The 14,980-nt window shown below is 39.7% G+C and overlaps 1 protein-coding gene and 1 long non-coding RNA gene across 4 annotated transcripts in view; one reads left to right on the top strand and one right to left on the bottom strand.

Moving 5' to 3' along the window:
* Positions 1–3,117: 3,117 nt before the first annotated feature.
* Positions 3,118–8,887, bottom strand: LOC137225245 (uncharacterized). Its single transcript, XR_010943751.1, has 2 exons — positions 8,405–8,887; positions 3,118–4,129 (listed from the first exon to the last, which is right to left on the bottom strand). It is a non-coding gene; the product is annotated as an uncharacterized lncRNA (long non-coding RNA).
* Positions 8,851–14,980, top strand: part of LOC137225244 (SCAN domain-containing protein 3-like) — a 486,462-nt gene continuing 480,332 nt past the window's right edge. For 2 of the 3 annotated variants that reach the window (XM_067739001.1, XM_067739004.1), the window contains exon 1: positions 8,851–8,996. The gene's annotated coding sequence lies outside the window, so the exon portion shown is untranslated. The remainder of the gene's footprint in view (positions 8,997–14,980) is intronic. The other variant, XM_067739002.1, reaches the window with a different exon arrangement.

Genomic DNA, 14,980 nt, shown 5'->3' on the forward strand with positions numbered 1-14,980 from the left:
CCATCTGGGAATAGCTATTAATTTGTCCTCACAGGGATAGAACCTAGTGCAGGTATGGGTTTGTCTTTCCTACCCGCAGAGCCTCAGCCAGCACCACTATAAAGGACTTACATAGTATCCGACCACTTGATGGTGATGAAGGTGCAAGAGTAGGCCCGTGACCATGAGATCCCCTGGTCTTATCACATACTCCACCACCTACAGCCTGACACATGCAGCCAGCCTCGTGGAATGCTGGACCAATCTTCTAAAGGCACAGCTAAAGTATGAGCTTCGAGGCAACATTCTGAAAGGTTGGGATGTTATCCTTCAGGATACAGTGTATTCATTAAACCAGAGACCTCTATGGTGCTGCGTCCCCAGTAGGAGGATTATGAGAGTCAAATGGGATGGCAGAGGAGTGGCCTCATTTACAACACTCCCAATGACTTCTTATTGGAAGCATGCATGCTTCCTGCCCTGCAACTGTACCCTCTCTAAGCTGAGGCCCTGGTTCCCAAAGTGGGGATACTCTTGCCAGGGGCTATGGTGAGGGTCCCATTGAGTTACAAGAAATAATTGCCATTAGGGCACTTTGTACTCCTTGTGCCCAGGGGTATGCAGGTGAGGAGTCACCATATTCACGTGATGAGCAGGTCGGGCTGCTTTTACAAAATGGCACAGGGAGGCATGTGTGTGGATTCCAGGTGAGGCACTTGGTGCCTCCTGTTCCTGCCTTGCCCTACTGTAACTGTGAACAGACACACGTGGCAAACCCAACCTAAGAAGGGCGTGGTCACTAAAAGTTCAGACCCTTAGATGTGATGAAAATTTGCATCACATCATCAGGTAAACTGCCAAGAACTGCTGAGACGATTGGTAAATGTGATGGGAACCCAAAATGGATAGTGGAGGAAGGAGAGGATGAGGACCACTTGAAGCCCTGAGATCAACTGCCAAGAGAGGGGATGTAGTTCATCTCGCTAATGTTACTACCTCCTCCTTCTAAGTTTCCCCCAGGAAGATAGGCCCACAGGAACCACGGAGGCCTCGCTCCCTGAGCTCGGCAGCACAAGGCGTGGACTACAGAGCCATGGAAGTACATTACCCAGATCTATTGCAGACAGTAGCATACCTGAGGGCCCCAGCTGCTCTCTGGATCCATTATTTTCATGCTTAGGCTACATTTCCCATGGGTCGTTTCCATTGGAACAACCACTGAGCAGGTATCCTAACGCACGCCTATTCCTGTGAGGTAGGAACTCCTTTGGGAGGCAAGTTCTGACCTTAAACCTTCCTGGAATTATGCTGCAGTCTGGGACCCTTGCCACTCAACCCTCCTTCCTTCTCTCTTTCTTTCAAAGGGGTCAGACATGTTAGGCAGTCTGAAGACTACTCCTCTGGCTTCCTCTCTATTTCAACCCTTACAGGCATTTCCCCAAGTACATCTCTTGTAAATCTAATTCCATATTTGCATGTGCTTCTTGGAGGACCTGAACTAATAAATCTGGACTTGGTTCTGGCAGGTAGTTACTTGAGGATCAGCTTCATGTTACTGAGGCTTGTTTTTTGAGCAAGTCTAGATTTTATTGTCACGCTAGTTTAGCCCTACTTATGTAAGATGTAGCCTTCCTGGTGTGGAGTTCTCTGTGAGGACACCCCACTATGGCTGGATGGAAGTTAAATGTTTCCCAGTCTTGTGCTTGTTTTGGGAATTGTTCAGTGTGCAGCAGTGGCACAGAGGGATCCGTATGCAAATTTCTGGAAATTTTTTCTCTGCATACCTTCTTTCTTGCTGATACTCTGCCCTGAAATTCAAGACACTTGTCCCACTCAATACTAACCCTTGTCTCCTCAAGTCAGCAGGACTGCTTTGCTCCGTTCAAGCTCCTCCTCCTGCAACGAGGTCCAGAGTGCTTAAACCCAGAAAGGCAGGACAATGGTAGGGTCACCTTGTTCCACCTGCTCTGTGATCAGTCCTTTGCTGCCAGTTGTCCCATGTCTGAAAAGCTGCTTCACACAACTATTTTCCTAGCTTCTTGAAACACTGATAGCTAACCTTTTTGTAAAGTTTCTAATATATGTATTTGGAGGTATAAATTTCCCATAAGCATTTGCTTTCACAGCATGCCACGAAGTTTTGATATGTTGTATTTTCATTAGAATTCATTTAAAAATATTTTCTAAATTCCACTGTGATTTATAGGTTGACTCAGGGGTCATTAGGGGTATGTTCCTTACATTACGACCATTTGGGAAATTTTTTATCTTTATATAATTGATTTCTGATTTCATACTCTTACAGGATTTTAATCTTTTGAAATTTGTTCTGACCATTTGTAATCAATCATATGGTCAGTTTTGGTAAATGTCCTGGGTATACCTTAAAAGAGTATGTATTCTGAAATGTTTGGATGTAATGTTTTATATTATGTCTTACTCATATGCAGTGTGCCAATACATAGCAAATAGTAGGAGCTCGATCCATGTATATATACTTTTTTATAAATTTATTAATTTATTTATTTTTGGCTGTGTTGGGTCTTTTTTCCGGTGCGTGGGCTTCTCATTGCGGTGGCTTCTCTTGTTGCGGAGCACAGGCTCTAGACGCGCGGGCTTCAGTAGTTGTGGCTCGTGGGCTCTAGAGCGCAGGCTCAATAGTTGTGGCCCATGGGCTTAGTTGCTCTGCGGCATGTGGGATCTTCCCGGACCAGGGCTCGAACCCGTGTCCCCTGCATTGGCAGGTGGATTCTTAACCACTGCGCCACCAGGGAAGCCCTCGATCCATATTAAATAACTCAAAAGTTTATTCCTGCTGGTGGCAGTTCCAGGCCAAACAAGTGAGGATGATGATGACATCACGTGGATGTAGGCAGAGAGAAAATTATTTCTGGTAAAATGGAACTTCAAAAGAGGAACCCCAAGTCAAAATGTGCAGTTTCCCCCCTGCCTCTCCGATTCCAGCCAATATTAATGCCAACCCTTTAGCTTATGGAAATTATTCCAACATTTTTCCTTCCTGTGTTTCTACCAATTTTTCCTTTGTTGGTTGTAAGCTCTGTATCACTAGTCTATGTGACAGTAGAAAACAATATCTTAGGAAAAATTAATGACACTGATTTATAAAGCTAATAGAAATATAAGAAATGATTAATTTTATTTCTCCAAACAATTCATGATTACTTCTGAGATTACATGAGTTTAGAAGATATCTAATATTGCTATCCAATGGTAAAATGTTTCAAGTAGAATAATTTAAAAAATTTCCAAGTTCTAGGGTCACTTTCTATTTCTTGTAAGTGTCACTCAAGGTTAAAACTGTTAACATACAGCTTCTAGGAAATACATTTAACCTTCCTATTTAACTCTTCTGCCAGCCTTGATCTGGACGATGAAATTTTGATGATAGAAAGAAGAGAGAATATGGATTTAGACAAGGCTAACAACACATTCTCTAGGCTTATGAGATGCCTCCTGTGCACTGTCTCCCATCTCTTCCACTTCCGATTCCAGCCACAGCTTTGGTTAACAGCTCTGGGCAGGTTTCATCCCGCTCTGTGCTGTCAGTGCCTCATCTCAGGGTTGCGTCAAGAATCTAGCTTCCTGTCCCAAAGCTTCTCTGTTGCAGCACATGTGATGCTGTAGTACCAGTGAGGGTCTCCTCAGGGGGGAGTTAATGCCCCATGGGAGCAGCCCTCAGCACACAGGTGATAGCTGCTGAGAGATAAATCCTTCTTCTTTTCGTCTCTCAGGCAGACTGTTCTGAGCCAAAGTTTGTTAAGAATCCTGGGAAGGCTCTGCACTAAGTAGCCATGAACGCTAGTGGACCACTCAGTGACACTACCTTGTTTTGTCTGGACTTTCCCTTTTCCGCCTGTTCACTCCCCTCTGTCTCATTCCTGTTCCCTGGGATCACATTCCCAAATAGAATGTGTCTACCTTTGTTTCAGGCTCTACTTTCAAGAATAGCCCAGATTAAGACCGTAGGTAAATAGGTTGTTGGTAGACTAAATAATACAGGAATATAATTTCCCTTGACTCTGCACATGCTATAAGGAAACACTTAAGGGAGCACAGTTCATGGTAAGTTCGATGATTTTCCATCCTTTTCCTTTTTGAAAGTTCATCATCGATCCTGATGCCTGAACGCCTGAAGAAAGAAGTTGGTACAAATTAGCTTATAATTGAATAGGCAAATTTCTTTGTGATGACAGCTCTAAGTGTTTTTTCTTTGTGAGGCAGCCCTCAGCTATTTGATTGGATATTTCAATCTAATAAGGAGAAACCCTCAGTCTACTTAATGAGGTAAAGCTTTTCGTTGCTTTGGAAACAACCATATCACATTTCTTATTCTCTTTGGTAAAAAGCTGGAGCTTTTACTGCTGTAATCCTTTTTGCTAAGACACTCAGACATACCTTAAACATTTAAAAATTACTGGAATACTGTCAGGACTTTCTTATTCATGAAAAACTGAAGAAGTACCTTGAAAGATTTAGAGGTTATTAGGAATAAATTAAGGTTGCCCACATGCCAGCCCTGAGAAAAATGTTATCAGTTATAATTTTTTACTCATTTAAGGTACTGAAGACACTACAGAGAACAAGATTAGTTAAATCCCCCTCCGTCTTCACCAGAACTTATATTCTACTGGTGCGGAAAGTGAGACAGTAAGGAAGTTAAATAATTAAAATACATAGCATTGGGCTTCCCTGGTGGTGCAGTGGTTGAGAGTCCGCCTGCCGATGCAGGGGACGCGGGTTCGTGCCCCGGTCCGGGAAGATCCCACATGCCGCGGAGCGGCTGGGCCCGTGAGCCATGGCTGCTGAGCCTGCGCATCCGGAGCCTGTGCTCCGCAACGGGAGAGGCCACGGCAGTGTGAGGCCCACGTACCACAAAAACAAAAAAAAAACAAACAAAAAAAACCCCATAGCATTTCAAATAAAGGCTACATATAAAAATAAATTGGGGAGGGGGGAATGAACTCGCAAGTTTTTTGTTTTGTTTTAATTTCTAGGTCTTACTGAGAAAATGACGTTTGAACAAAGACCTGAGGAGGAGAAAAGAGTCAGTCACGTGGATGTCTGGGGGAGAACCATTCAGGAAGTGAGAAAAGCCATCCCAAAAGCCCTGAGATGGAAAGATGCCAGTGTGGTTTGCGAGATGTGAGCATTAGAGATGAGTTAGAAAGGGCATGGGGCAAGGAGGAAAGGAGGCAGTGGCAGATCATGTGAGAGAGGGGTTCTCGATGGATGTAGGGCCATACTATGCACCGAGGGGATATTTTGAAAAACTGGGAGGACATTTTGGTATTACTATGATTGGGGTATTACTATGAATGGGTAGGCAACATTTATGCGCAAAGTACAGTAATGCTCGGGACAGTTCCACCCAACAGAGTATTTTTCCACATTTTGTGTGTCTTTAAAATGCCCTGCTGCTCATTCGTGTAGATGTATGCTAACTTCTAAATTCCATTCATGGTAAGCTAGGTTATTGGGATCCACTCCCCATTGAAAACAAGTAAATGTCCTGGATAAAATATAGTTGATCAATTTTGGAAAGCTTTTGCTAATATTTTTTCAAATATTTTTCTGCCCCAGGCTCGCTCTCCTTGCTTTTCAGGAGTTCAGTTTCATGTATGTTAGGCCATTTGATGCTGTTCCATCAGTCACTGATGCTTTATTTAAAATATTTTTTTCTCAGTGCACTTATATTCGGATGATTTCTAGCAACCTGTCTTCAAGTTTAATGATGCTTTCATGACTGTGTCCAACCTACTGATAACCTATCAAATAATTTCAGATATTATATTTTTCAGTTGTAGGATTTCCATCTCATAAAAAAATATTACCCGTATCTCTCTCGAAATTCTCTACTTCTTCACATATTACATCTTGTTTTAGTAAGATTCCTTAACATGTTTATCATGGCTAAAGACCTTGTCTATTAATTGCAGGATCTGTACTGATTTATGTTTCTATTGATTTATGAGAAAGGTGACACTGCAGGGCAGTGGGAAAAGAATAGTCTTTCAAGAAGAGCACCTGGGTCAGCGGGATAGCTATATGAAAAAAAAATTAACACTTAACTGCACACCATACTCCAAAATCAATCCTATGTGGTTAGTAGATTTCAAGATTCAAAGAAAAACATTGTTTTATTTTTAATTAATTAATTTTTTTTTAATTTATGGCATGTGGGATCTTAATTACCTGACTAGGAGTCGAACCCTTGCCCTCTGCAGTGGAAGTGTGGAGTCCTAACCACTGGACCACCAGGGAAGTCCCCCAAACATTATGTTTTTAGATGGTAAAACAGGAGAAGGTCCTTGTAGGCAATGGTTTCTTAGGATAGCAAAGGTACTAACCATAAAAGAAGATTGAAAAGTTAGACTTCAATAAAAGTTTAAAATTTACAGTCATTAAAATTTAACAATGAGATGGTTAAAATGCAAGTCACAGATTAGGAAAAGTGTTTGTTTGTTTGTTTGCAGTACTCATAAATGAAAATGGACTCACTTTAAATCAAACAGAAAAAGACAACCTCACCAAAAATGGAATAAAGAACCAAAAGGCATTTTACTAAAGGGCATATTCAAAGGACTAATAATTACATGAAAAGGTGCTTTTTTTCATTAGTCATCAAAAAGTGTAAAGTGAAACCACACAACCACCAAATGTTGGTGAGGGTGTGGAGCAATGAAAAGTCACACACGCTGCGGGTGGGAGTGTAAATTTGGACAATTGTTTGGCACTGTCAACTACAGCTAACCATAAACGTAACCTATGTTGGAGCTATTCTACTTTTAGGTATATATCCCAAGAGAAATATGTATCTATGTGATACATATATAGCTTTAGATACACATAATATGCTGATTAGTATAGTAATGTTCACAACAGTATTATTTGCAATAGCTGCAAACCTGGAAATAACATGAATATTCAGGATCAGTGTAAGGGACCAGCCACAAAAGATATATGACTCCATTTTTATGAACTATCTAGAATAGGCAAATCTATAGAGACAAAAAATAGATTAGTGGTTGCTTAGGGCTGGAGAGGATGCAGGGTAGGGGAGTGACAGCTAAAGAATATGGAGTTGTCCTGAGGTGATGAAAATGTTCTAAAACAGACTGTGCCTGTCAATGGTTGCACTTACCTGTGAATATACTAAAGAAACATTAAACTGTACATTTTAAATGGATGAAAATTGTATGGTATAGGAATTATAACTTAATATAGCTGAAATTTAAAAAATAACAGTATAAACGATAAACTGCAGCATATTCACACAATTAAATGCCATACAGCATATAATAAAATACAGACCTGTTACATGCAACAGTGGATGAATCTCAAATGTAATATGGAAAGAAATAAAATACTACAGAATATTTACTGAATAATTCATTTCATGTGAAATTAAAGAAAAGACAAAACTAATCTTTTGATTATGGTTATATTTGGGGAGAAGTTGCCCTTGACTGAGCATGGTCTATTTCTTGATCTGGGTGGCAGCTGTGAGGTTATGTTTGTGTTAGTCTTTGAAAGTTTATTGAACTGTTTATTTACAGTTTCACCACATTTTTGGATTTTGTAATTCAACAAAAGTTTATTAAGAAAAATTTTTTAGAAATCCAGTTCAGTAAGTTGTCCTATTAATATGCATTGAAAAGCTGGACTAGAAGAATACAGAAACATTTTGATAGTTCATTTTTGTGGGTTGGGAGTATGCTGAATTTTAATTTTTGTCCGTATGCTTTTCCGTATTTTCCAAATTACCAGAGTGGACATAAATATATTACATCTATCAATAGAAAAAATGCTATATAAATACAATTGTCTGAGATCTTGTATTGTTTATACTCATTTAATCACAGTGTGAGGACTTTGGTTTTTGCTCCCAGATAGGAAGGGATTGTCATTTTAGAGTGAAGGAGGGTGTGGCTGCTTGTCTGGGGATATCCTGGCAGCCCTCCTGACTGCCAGGAACTCAACGGCCACTCAGCAGAGAAGAGCAGAGGTGCAGGTGTAGGGGCCCAAAAGATAGCAAACTAAGCCTCAGTAGGTGGCGCCCAGTAAGCCCGGTTGGGTCGTGGTCCTCCTGGAACCTGAGTCTTTACTGCAGAACTGTGGTTGGACCAGAGACTTAAGCTCTAGCCTCCGTGCTGGGTAAACTGAAAGACTGTAATCTAATCATAGTAATCCCCATGTTTTTGTAAAGCCCGAGGCTAAGAGCGGGGTTTTTTTCCTTACATTTTTATGAGGTTGTTAAAAAAAAAAAAAATAAGCGACAGAGGCGACTGTTCCTGCCCTGCAAATCCTAAAATATTTGCTATCTGGCTTTTTACAGAAAAAGTCTGTCAACTCCTTGATTAAGAAACTCTAGGCTGAAAATTTTTAAGGTATTTAAAAATGTTACCTGGGTAAGCTGTTGTTGGCGAGAAGCCCGGTGTGGAATGAGCCTGCCCGGGCATTTTCGGTCAGTGGTCACGAGCTGTAGTACTGCCCAGGCTCGTCAGAAATTAAGTCAGAATCCACTAAGCAGAGTGTGAAAGCTCACCTCTGGAGAATCCAGCCTGCACGGGAATGGCCAGGCACCAGCGGCCTCACGCAACGTGCTCTTCCTGGCAGAGGGCTCCAAAGGATAAGCGATGCTCCGTGCAGCCCGCAGCGGATCGCAGAGGAGGGGGCGGGGTTCAACTGGGAAAGCAGCGTCGTCACTCCTGGAGAAGACAGCGGAGCCCTCTTGGGAGCTTTCTCTTCTCTCCTCTGCTCCGGGCAGCCGAGGTGACTGCGAGGTCTGCCCCACCTCTGTTAACTTTTGGAGAAGCGCCGCGTGGGCGTGGCTGCCACCTAGCGCCTGCGCAGTGGTCGCTCGCAGGGTCCTCCCACCGCGCAGGCTCGGCGGGTCCGTCCGCGCTAGGAGGAGTACGACCCTGCTTCGGTACCCGAGGGAGGAGGAAAGCAGGGCGGAAGGACATGTACAGTGTGTTTTGCTGAACAGTTTGAGAGTGAGTTGTGCACGTCATAACCCTTCACCGTTAAATGTTACCAATATTTGACCTGCGCGGCAGACCATTTCATTTAATTCAGCCTAATATCGCAGTACTGTCCCCTGAGAATAAGGGATTCTCCTACATCAAGGTTTATCAACTGTGGCGCTGTTGATTTTGGCGTGCAGTCTCTTTGTAGTGAGGGGAGTGGGGCTGTCGTGGGCATTGTACAGTGTTCAGTAGCACTCCTGGCCTTCACACGCTGCTGGATGCCAGTAGCACCCTGCTCTCCCCTCCCCAACTTGTGACAACCCAAAATGTTTTCAGACATTATCACGTGGGTGTGGGGAGGGCGGGGCAGGGCAAAATCGCCCCAACTGCGGACTACTGGCCTATAGGATCAGTGCTGTGTCTTTAGGAAATGTATCCCTAGGCTTTTCAGACCTGGGGAGGCGGAATGCACTAAACGTTGTTACATTACTCTAAGTTAATATATAGTCCATATTAGAATTCCCTCCATTGTCCCCCCACGCCACCCCAAATCCTTGCTTACCCTGTTGTTGTCTGTAGAATAAAAATCCAGGATATAACAAGGATCACGTGTCGATTTTAGTCATAAAGTCTCTTGAGCTTCCTTCAGTTTAGACTACTTCCTCAGCCTTTTTTGCTGATTGTTTTTTTTTTTTTTTTTCTGGCATTGACTTTTTTGGGAAAGTTCAGACCAGTGGTTTAACAGAATGCCCTTCAATTTGGATACTCAAATTGGTCCTCGTTGAAAGATTGACGTTGAATTTTTTGGCTTTTCTGGCTGGAATTCCACTTAAGTGATGTTATATCCGATGTTTTCTGTTTCACAGACCTATTTAGCTGTTCTAACAACATTTAATTTTCAAAAGCCCATTTATTTCGCAGTGATTTGAGATACCACTTTTATCACATACATAAATTTCCACATTGTACGTGGCTCTACATCTATATTTACTATTTTTTTCTATTGATCTGATTGTCTACTCAAGTGCTAATATTATACTGTTTTAATTATAGAAACTGTATAATATGTTCTAATATCTGGTAGAGCTAGGCCTGCCTTATTGCTGTTTTCTTATTTTGATTTCCTGTTTTGGGGGGAAATAATCTTGCTTATTTATTTTTTCCATGTAAACTACAGAAACTAGCTGTGTGAAAAACACTTTGAAAATTGGCATTAATTTATGATTTTGCATTATTCAATTGAGGAGCAAGGTTTATTTTTCCTTTTATTCAAGTCACAGTTTTCTATCTTTCAGGAAAGCTTTAAAGTTTTTCTCATACAGGTTTTGCACAGTTCCTATAACATTTACTCCTAGGATATTTTTTCATTTTTGTTGGTAATGTAAATGGGGTCATCTCTTCTATTTTCCCCTATAATCACTTATTGCTTAAACATATGAAGACATCGATTTCTACATGTAATTTTGTATCTCGCTCTCATATTGAATTTCCTATTGCTTCTAGTTTTGCATTGATTCTATTGGCATCTCTATTTACGCTTTTATATAATTGCAGTGATTATTCATTTTAAAGCTCAAATTGCCCATCTTTGGCTTCTGTGTTCATTTGATAACTGCAAATGTCTTGATAGCTTCCTTGCTTTTGGATACTTTAAAGAGTCCCAGTCTCGTATTGGAACAGTCTCATTTACTGCTCCAGACCTAGAATCAGCCATTTCTCAAAGGAGACTTCATTGCTTTCAGTGAAAATGGTATTTGTTGACCACAGTCTGTGCATGTAGGATGTTCATGGCTAAAAGGCTTGTTGTTACTTCTCAGACATTTTAATACAGATCTAGGAAATATGTGGTTTTTCAAAGAAAAATAAATCATAACTTTGTGCTGATACTCCAATTCTAATGAAAGGTTATAGAATTTTTTACTTATTTAATTTTATAGAATCTCTTTTCTGCTGAAAAGCATGGTTCCTAATAATGTTAACATAATTGCTTATTTACTTTTCCCCATAATATATGTTAGTTTCAAAATAACAGAACCAAAGTTATAATGAATTTATAAAAGTGCTAAATGCAGTTTGATACAACTAAGTTTATTTGTTTCAGGTTGTTTTCAAATCTAGGTTGCTTAATTAAAAAGAAAATTAAGTTCAAAGTAGGGAGAAAAAAAAAACAAGTCTTAAATATTTATAACTTTTTGAGGATAATGTCTATCTCATTTTCTCTCATTTTTATTGATACAAATATTTAAATCTATGAATCTTTTTCTAAACACTCTTTAGCAGTATCCTGTAAACTCTGATATCATGTTTTCATTATTTGTTTCTAGAAAATTTCATTATCAGTTGTTATTTTTTCCTTGAGTCAAGCTAAGTTTAATAGAAACATTTTAAATTTCACAGTGGGAAGATTTTCTTATGTTTTGATTGTTATGGATTCATACTTTTATCATCTTGTTGATGGAGAATATTATTTGTACTTTTCTTTATGTAATTTATTGAAGTATAGATGTCTCTGTAATTATGGAATCAATTATTATAAATGGTTTTTGGTACCATTTTTGGTCTTGGACCAAGGGAGGTATACTAAAGTCTGCTATTATTTATGTATTTCTAGTCTCTTTGAGTCTCCCGTAGTTTCTGCTAAATGAAAGAAGCTACTGTGTTATTTGCTGCATATTTTATAAATATTTTATTTTCACTGTGAATTGTAGCATTTAGCATTTGTAAAGTGCTCTTTGACTTGTTAATAGGTTTGGGTCTAAATTCTACTTAGTTGGATTTCAAAATCTCAATTCTTTCTTTGTATTTTCTTGGTATACCTTTGTGCATCCTTTCATTGTTAGCATTTCTGAATTGTTTTAGGTGTGTCTTTGTCTTTTATGTGCAGCAAAGAGTTGGGTTTTGCTTTGGAATCAACTGTTTTGTCCATTTAGTAGGGGGGTTAAGCCCTCTGTTGGTAGATACGTTTGGTTTCAGTAGCTCATCTTTATTATATGTAAGATGTAGCATATAATATTTGATGATGGTAAGTGCTATTGAGGAAGATAAAGGAGGGGGAGGAGAGTAGGAAATGCTAGGGGGGAGTTTTCTATTTTAAGTAAGTGGTCAGGGAGAGCCTCAGGGAGAAAGTGACTTTCGCACAAACTCTTGAAGTAGGTGAAGGAATGAGTCGTTTGGATAAGTGGGCTAAGACTTACCCTGACTGAGAGAACTGCAAGGCCCTGAGGCACAAGATTACTTGGTGTGTTTTCAGAGAACAGCAAGGAGGCTGGTGTGACTGGAGCGCTGTGTGCAGGAGAATAGTAGGAGGCAGGCCAGAGGGGATAAAGTCGAGGGTATCAGATAGAGCCCTCAGTCTCAGGGAGGGAAAGGACTATCCCTTGACGAGGCATTTTAGTGCCAGATGTTGAAATAATATTACTTCTGCCATTCCACAGTCATAAACTAATAACTCTGTGAGAATGCATTAGTAACTCTGGGAATTCCAGCCTAGGTGGGAGAAAGAAGCCAGTCTTATGGGTTTTATATTTTGGGGTGCAACTCAAATTATGCATGAAATAGTTTAATCTCTGCTGGTTTTGAAGGTTGGATTATGAAACACCTTCCAATGCAGTGGAAATGATCCTTGAATATATTCCTCAAATCTCTGATGTTACAGTTTCTACTTTATATTCTACCCCCAAACTCATCAGATACAGCTTCACAACTGCAGCTTTTTGCTGTTTAGCTGAAGGCGTGAATTTACAGGGGAAAACTTTATTGAAACATAGCAATGAAATGTATCTTGACTAATAAATGTTTAAAAAGCAGAAAAACATTAAAATTCTATACAGAGATGCTTGACCAAAGGCGAGCACACAGTTTTTTGAATTCTTTTAAAAAATATTCAGCTTAAAACAGTTTGTTCTTTTTATAAAGAAATACGTTGTTTTAACAGAAAACTGTATGACAGAGAAGGTAGAATGAAATGAGTGCATCTATGAGGGAAGGGTTAAGGGTGAATTAAGTCTGTAATCCAGGAAAACAATGTTTAAGATTCCAGTGGATGGGAACAGAGAAGGGACAAACTTTCAATACATGCAGGATTACTTCTTCCTTGTCTTTTTGTGTTTCATTTTGCTGCACTTTAATTTTCTTTCCTTTTTTTTTTTTCTCCTTCACCTTTTTTTTTTTTCTTAAGCTAAACTGTCAGTGAAATGCTGTCTGAATAAGTCACAACTCATAGAAAACTGAACAGTGCATTGTAAAATAGGACAGAAAACAAAAGACTTCATCTGAGAGCTGAGATCATCGCGTTGGGGTACACAGACCCAGTGCAGCAATTCAACAGTGTTTCTTAGAGCCTGAGACAGTTTCCACAATTCTTGGTGTGCTATTGCCCCCTGCTGTTCTTGTGGAAGCACTGACAACAGAAATAGGTTTTCAAAACGTTTCATGTTTTAGTCTAATTTAGCGTGCCATCAGAGAAAATTAGACGAAGCAGTTCAAATATTTAAAACAATAATTTAAGGAATTGTTTTCTAAAAAGCTGAATATCAGAGAAATCCCAAAGCATCTTCCCTACTCCCCAATAGATCAAAAAGAAATGTATGATTCTGTTATTTGGCTAATGAATCTGGTTTCCTTTTTAAGTTTCTGAAGAGAGCAAAGCACAAGGCAATTGAGGTAGCTCGGAGAAAAAGTGGTGAAGTAAGCAGGGAAAATGGAGGGCAAAATGTGCAAAAGGAGGGGGTAATGAGTAATTTACATACAGCGAGGGTAAAGCAGTTCAGTCCTGAACAGATCATTCGCATTCCTCTGAGGGTGTTGGATAGAAACTGTTTTGTCTCCACAGAAGAGGGTGGATGGGTCATTTGCGAACCTTCAGGTCTTCTGCCTCCTTGTTCTTGGGTTTGGTCGTGAAAACTTCTCAGAACCATTATGATGTGAATTGGGGCCCCTGAAGCAGAGTAGAAGCATATAATCCTTGGAGCTAATTTCCTGATTTACTCTGCAATTTCTAAAGAGGTCTGGGCTGTCTACTGGATGAAAGCTAGCCCATGTGCAAATATGTGTGTTTGAGCATAGGAGTTTCATGTTATTTTTTCCAGGTTTCATAACTCTAGCAACCATGGGCTGCTAGTTCCTGCATGCCAGTTCTTCCAGTGGGATTAGGTAATTAGGTGCCAGGATCCCCTCCACTCAGTAAAAGCAATTTAAAAACTAGGGGCCTTGTTTCAGCATTTTGTTTTTGCTTAGACTCTTTCTCCATGAGGAGCATGACTAGAGAAGAATCTTTTAATATTTAGAAAATCACATGCATATTTATATGCGAAATTACATCCTGTTATGCTAAACCTAGAAATCCAGCCTGAACTACTGTTGAAAGATTTAGTTTTGGCTGTAAATACCACTAAGAATGTCGTTTCTAACTTCTGAAGTCCCCACCTCAAAGGCACGAATGATGAATTCTAAGATAAAAATTTGAGAAAACATTTACATCATTTATTTCAGATAACAATAAGCTGATTCCTTAATACTTGAGGTAGTTACGTTCACAGTGTTGGTTTTAGTGCTTACAGAATTTTGTTTCTCCTGTGTGATATTTTACTGTTTACTTACTCACTTAAATGTGTATTTTCCACTATGGCAGATGTTAAAGATATGGTGAAAAATATGATAGACTCTGCCTTTAAGCTTTTTATAGTAGTTTAGCAAAATGTAGAACAACAGTATGATAATCACATAAGAAGGAGCCAAGAGTAGAAAAATAATTTCCCATTCCTTTTCACTTTATCATTTTATTCCCTTTCATTCCGTTCCATGTCATTCCATTTCTTCTCTTTACTATTTTATTTTATTTGTATTCATTTTGTTTAAATTACAAATCAGGAAAGCTGATTGTCCTTTTAATTTATCTTTGCACAACCCCTAGTACTCCAGCACTTTATACAAAGTTTGCATGTATTTGTAATAAATATCTGCTGAATGAAGTATGAGCACTTACTAGTTGCCTTAGTACTATCCTGTGCCTA

This window comes from Pseudorca crassidens, chromosome 5 (genome assembly GCF_039906515.1).
Source record: "Pseudorca crassidens isolate mPseCra1 chromosome 5, mPseCra1.hap1, whole genome shotgun sequence".
In the NCBI taxonomy this organism is placed as follows: domain Eukaryota; kingdom Metazoa; phylum Chordata; class Mammalia; order Artiodactyla; family Delphinidae; genus Pseudorca; species Pseudorca crassidens.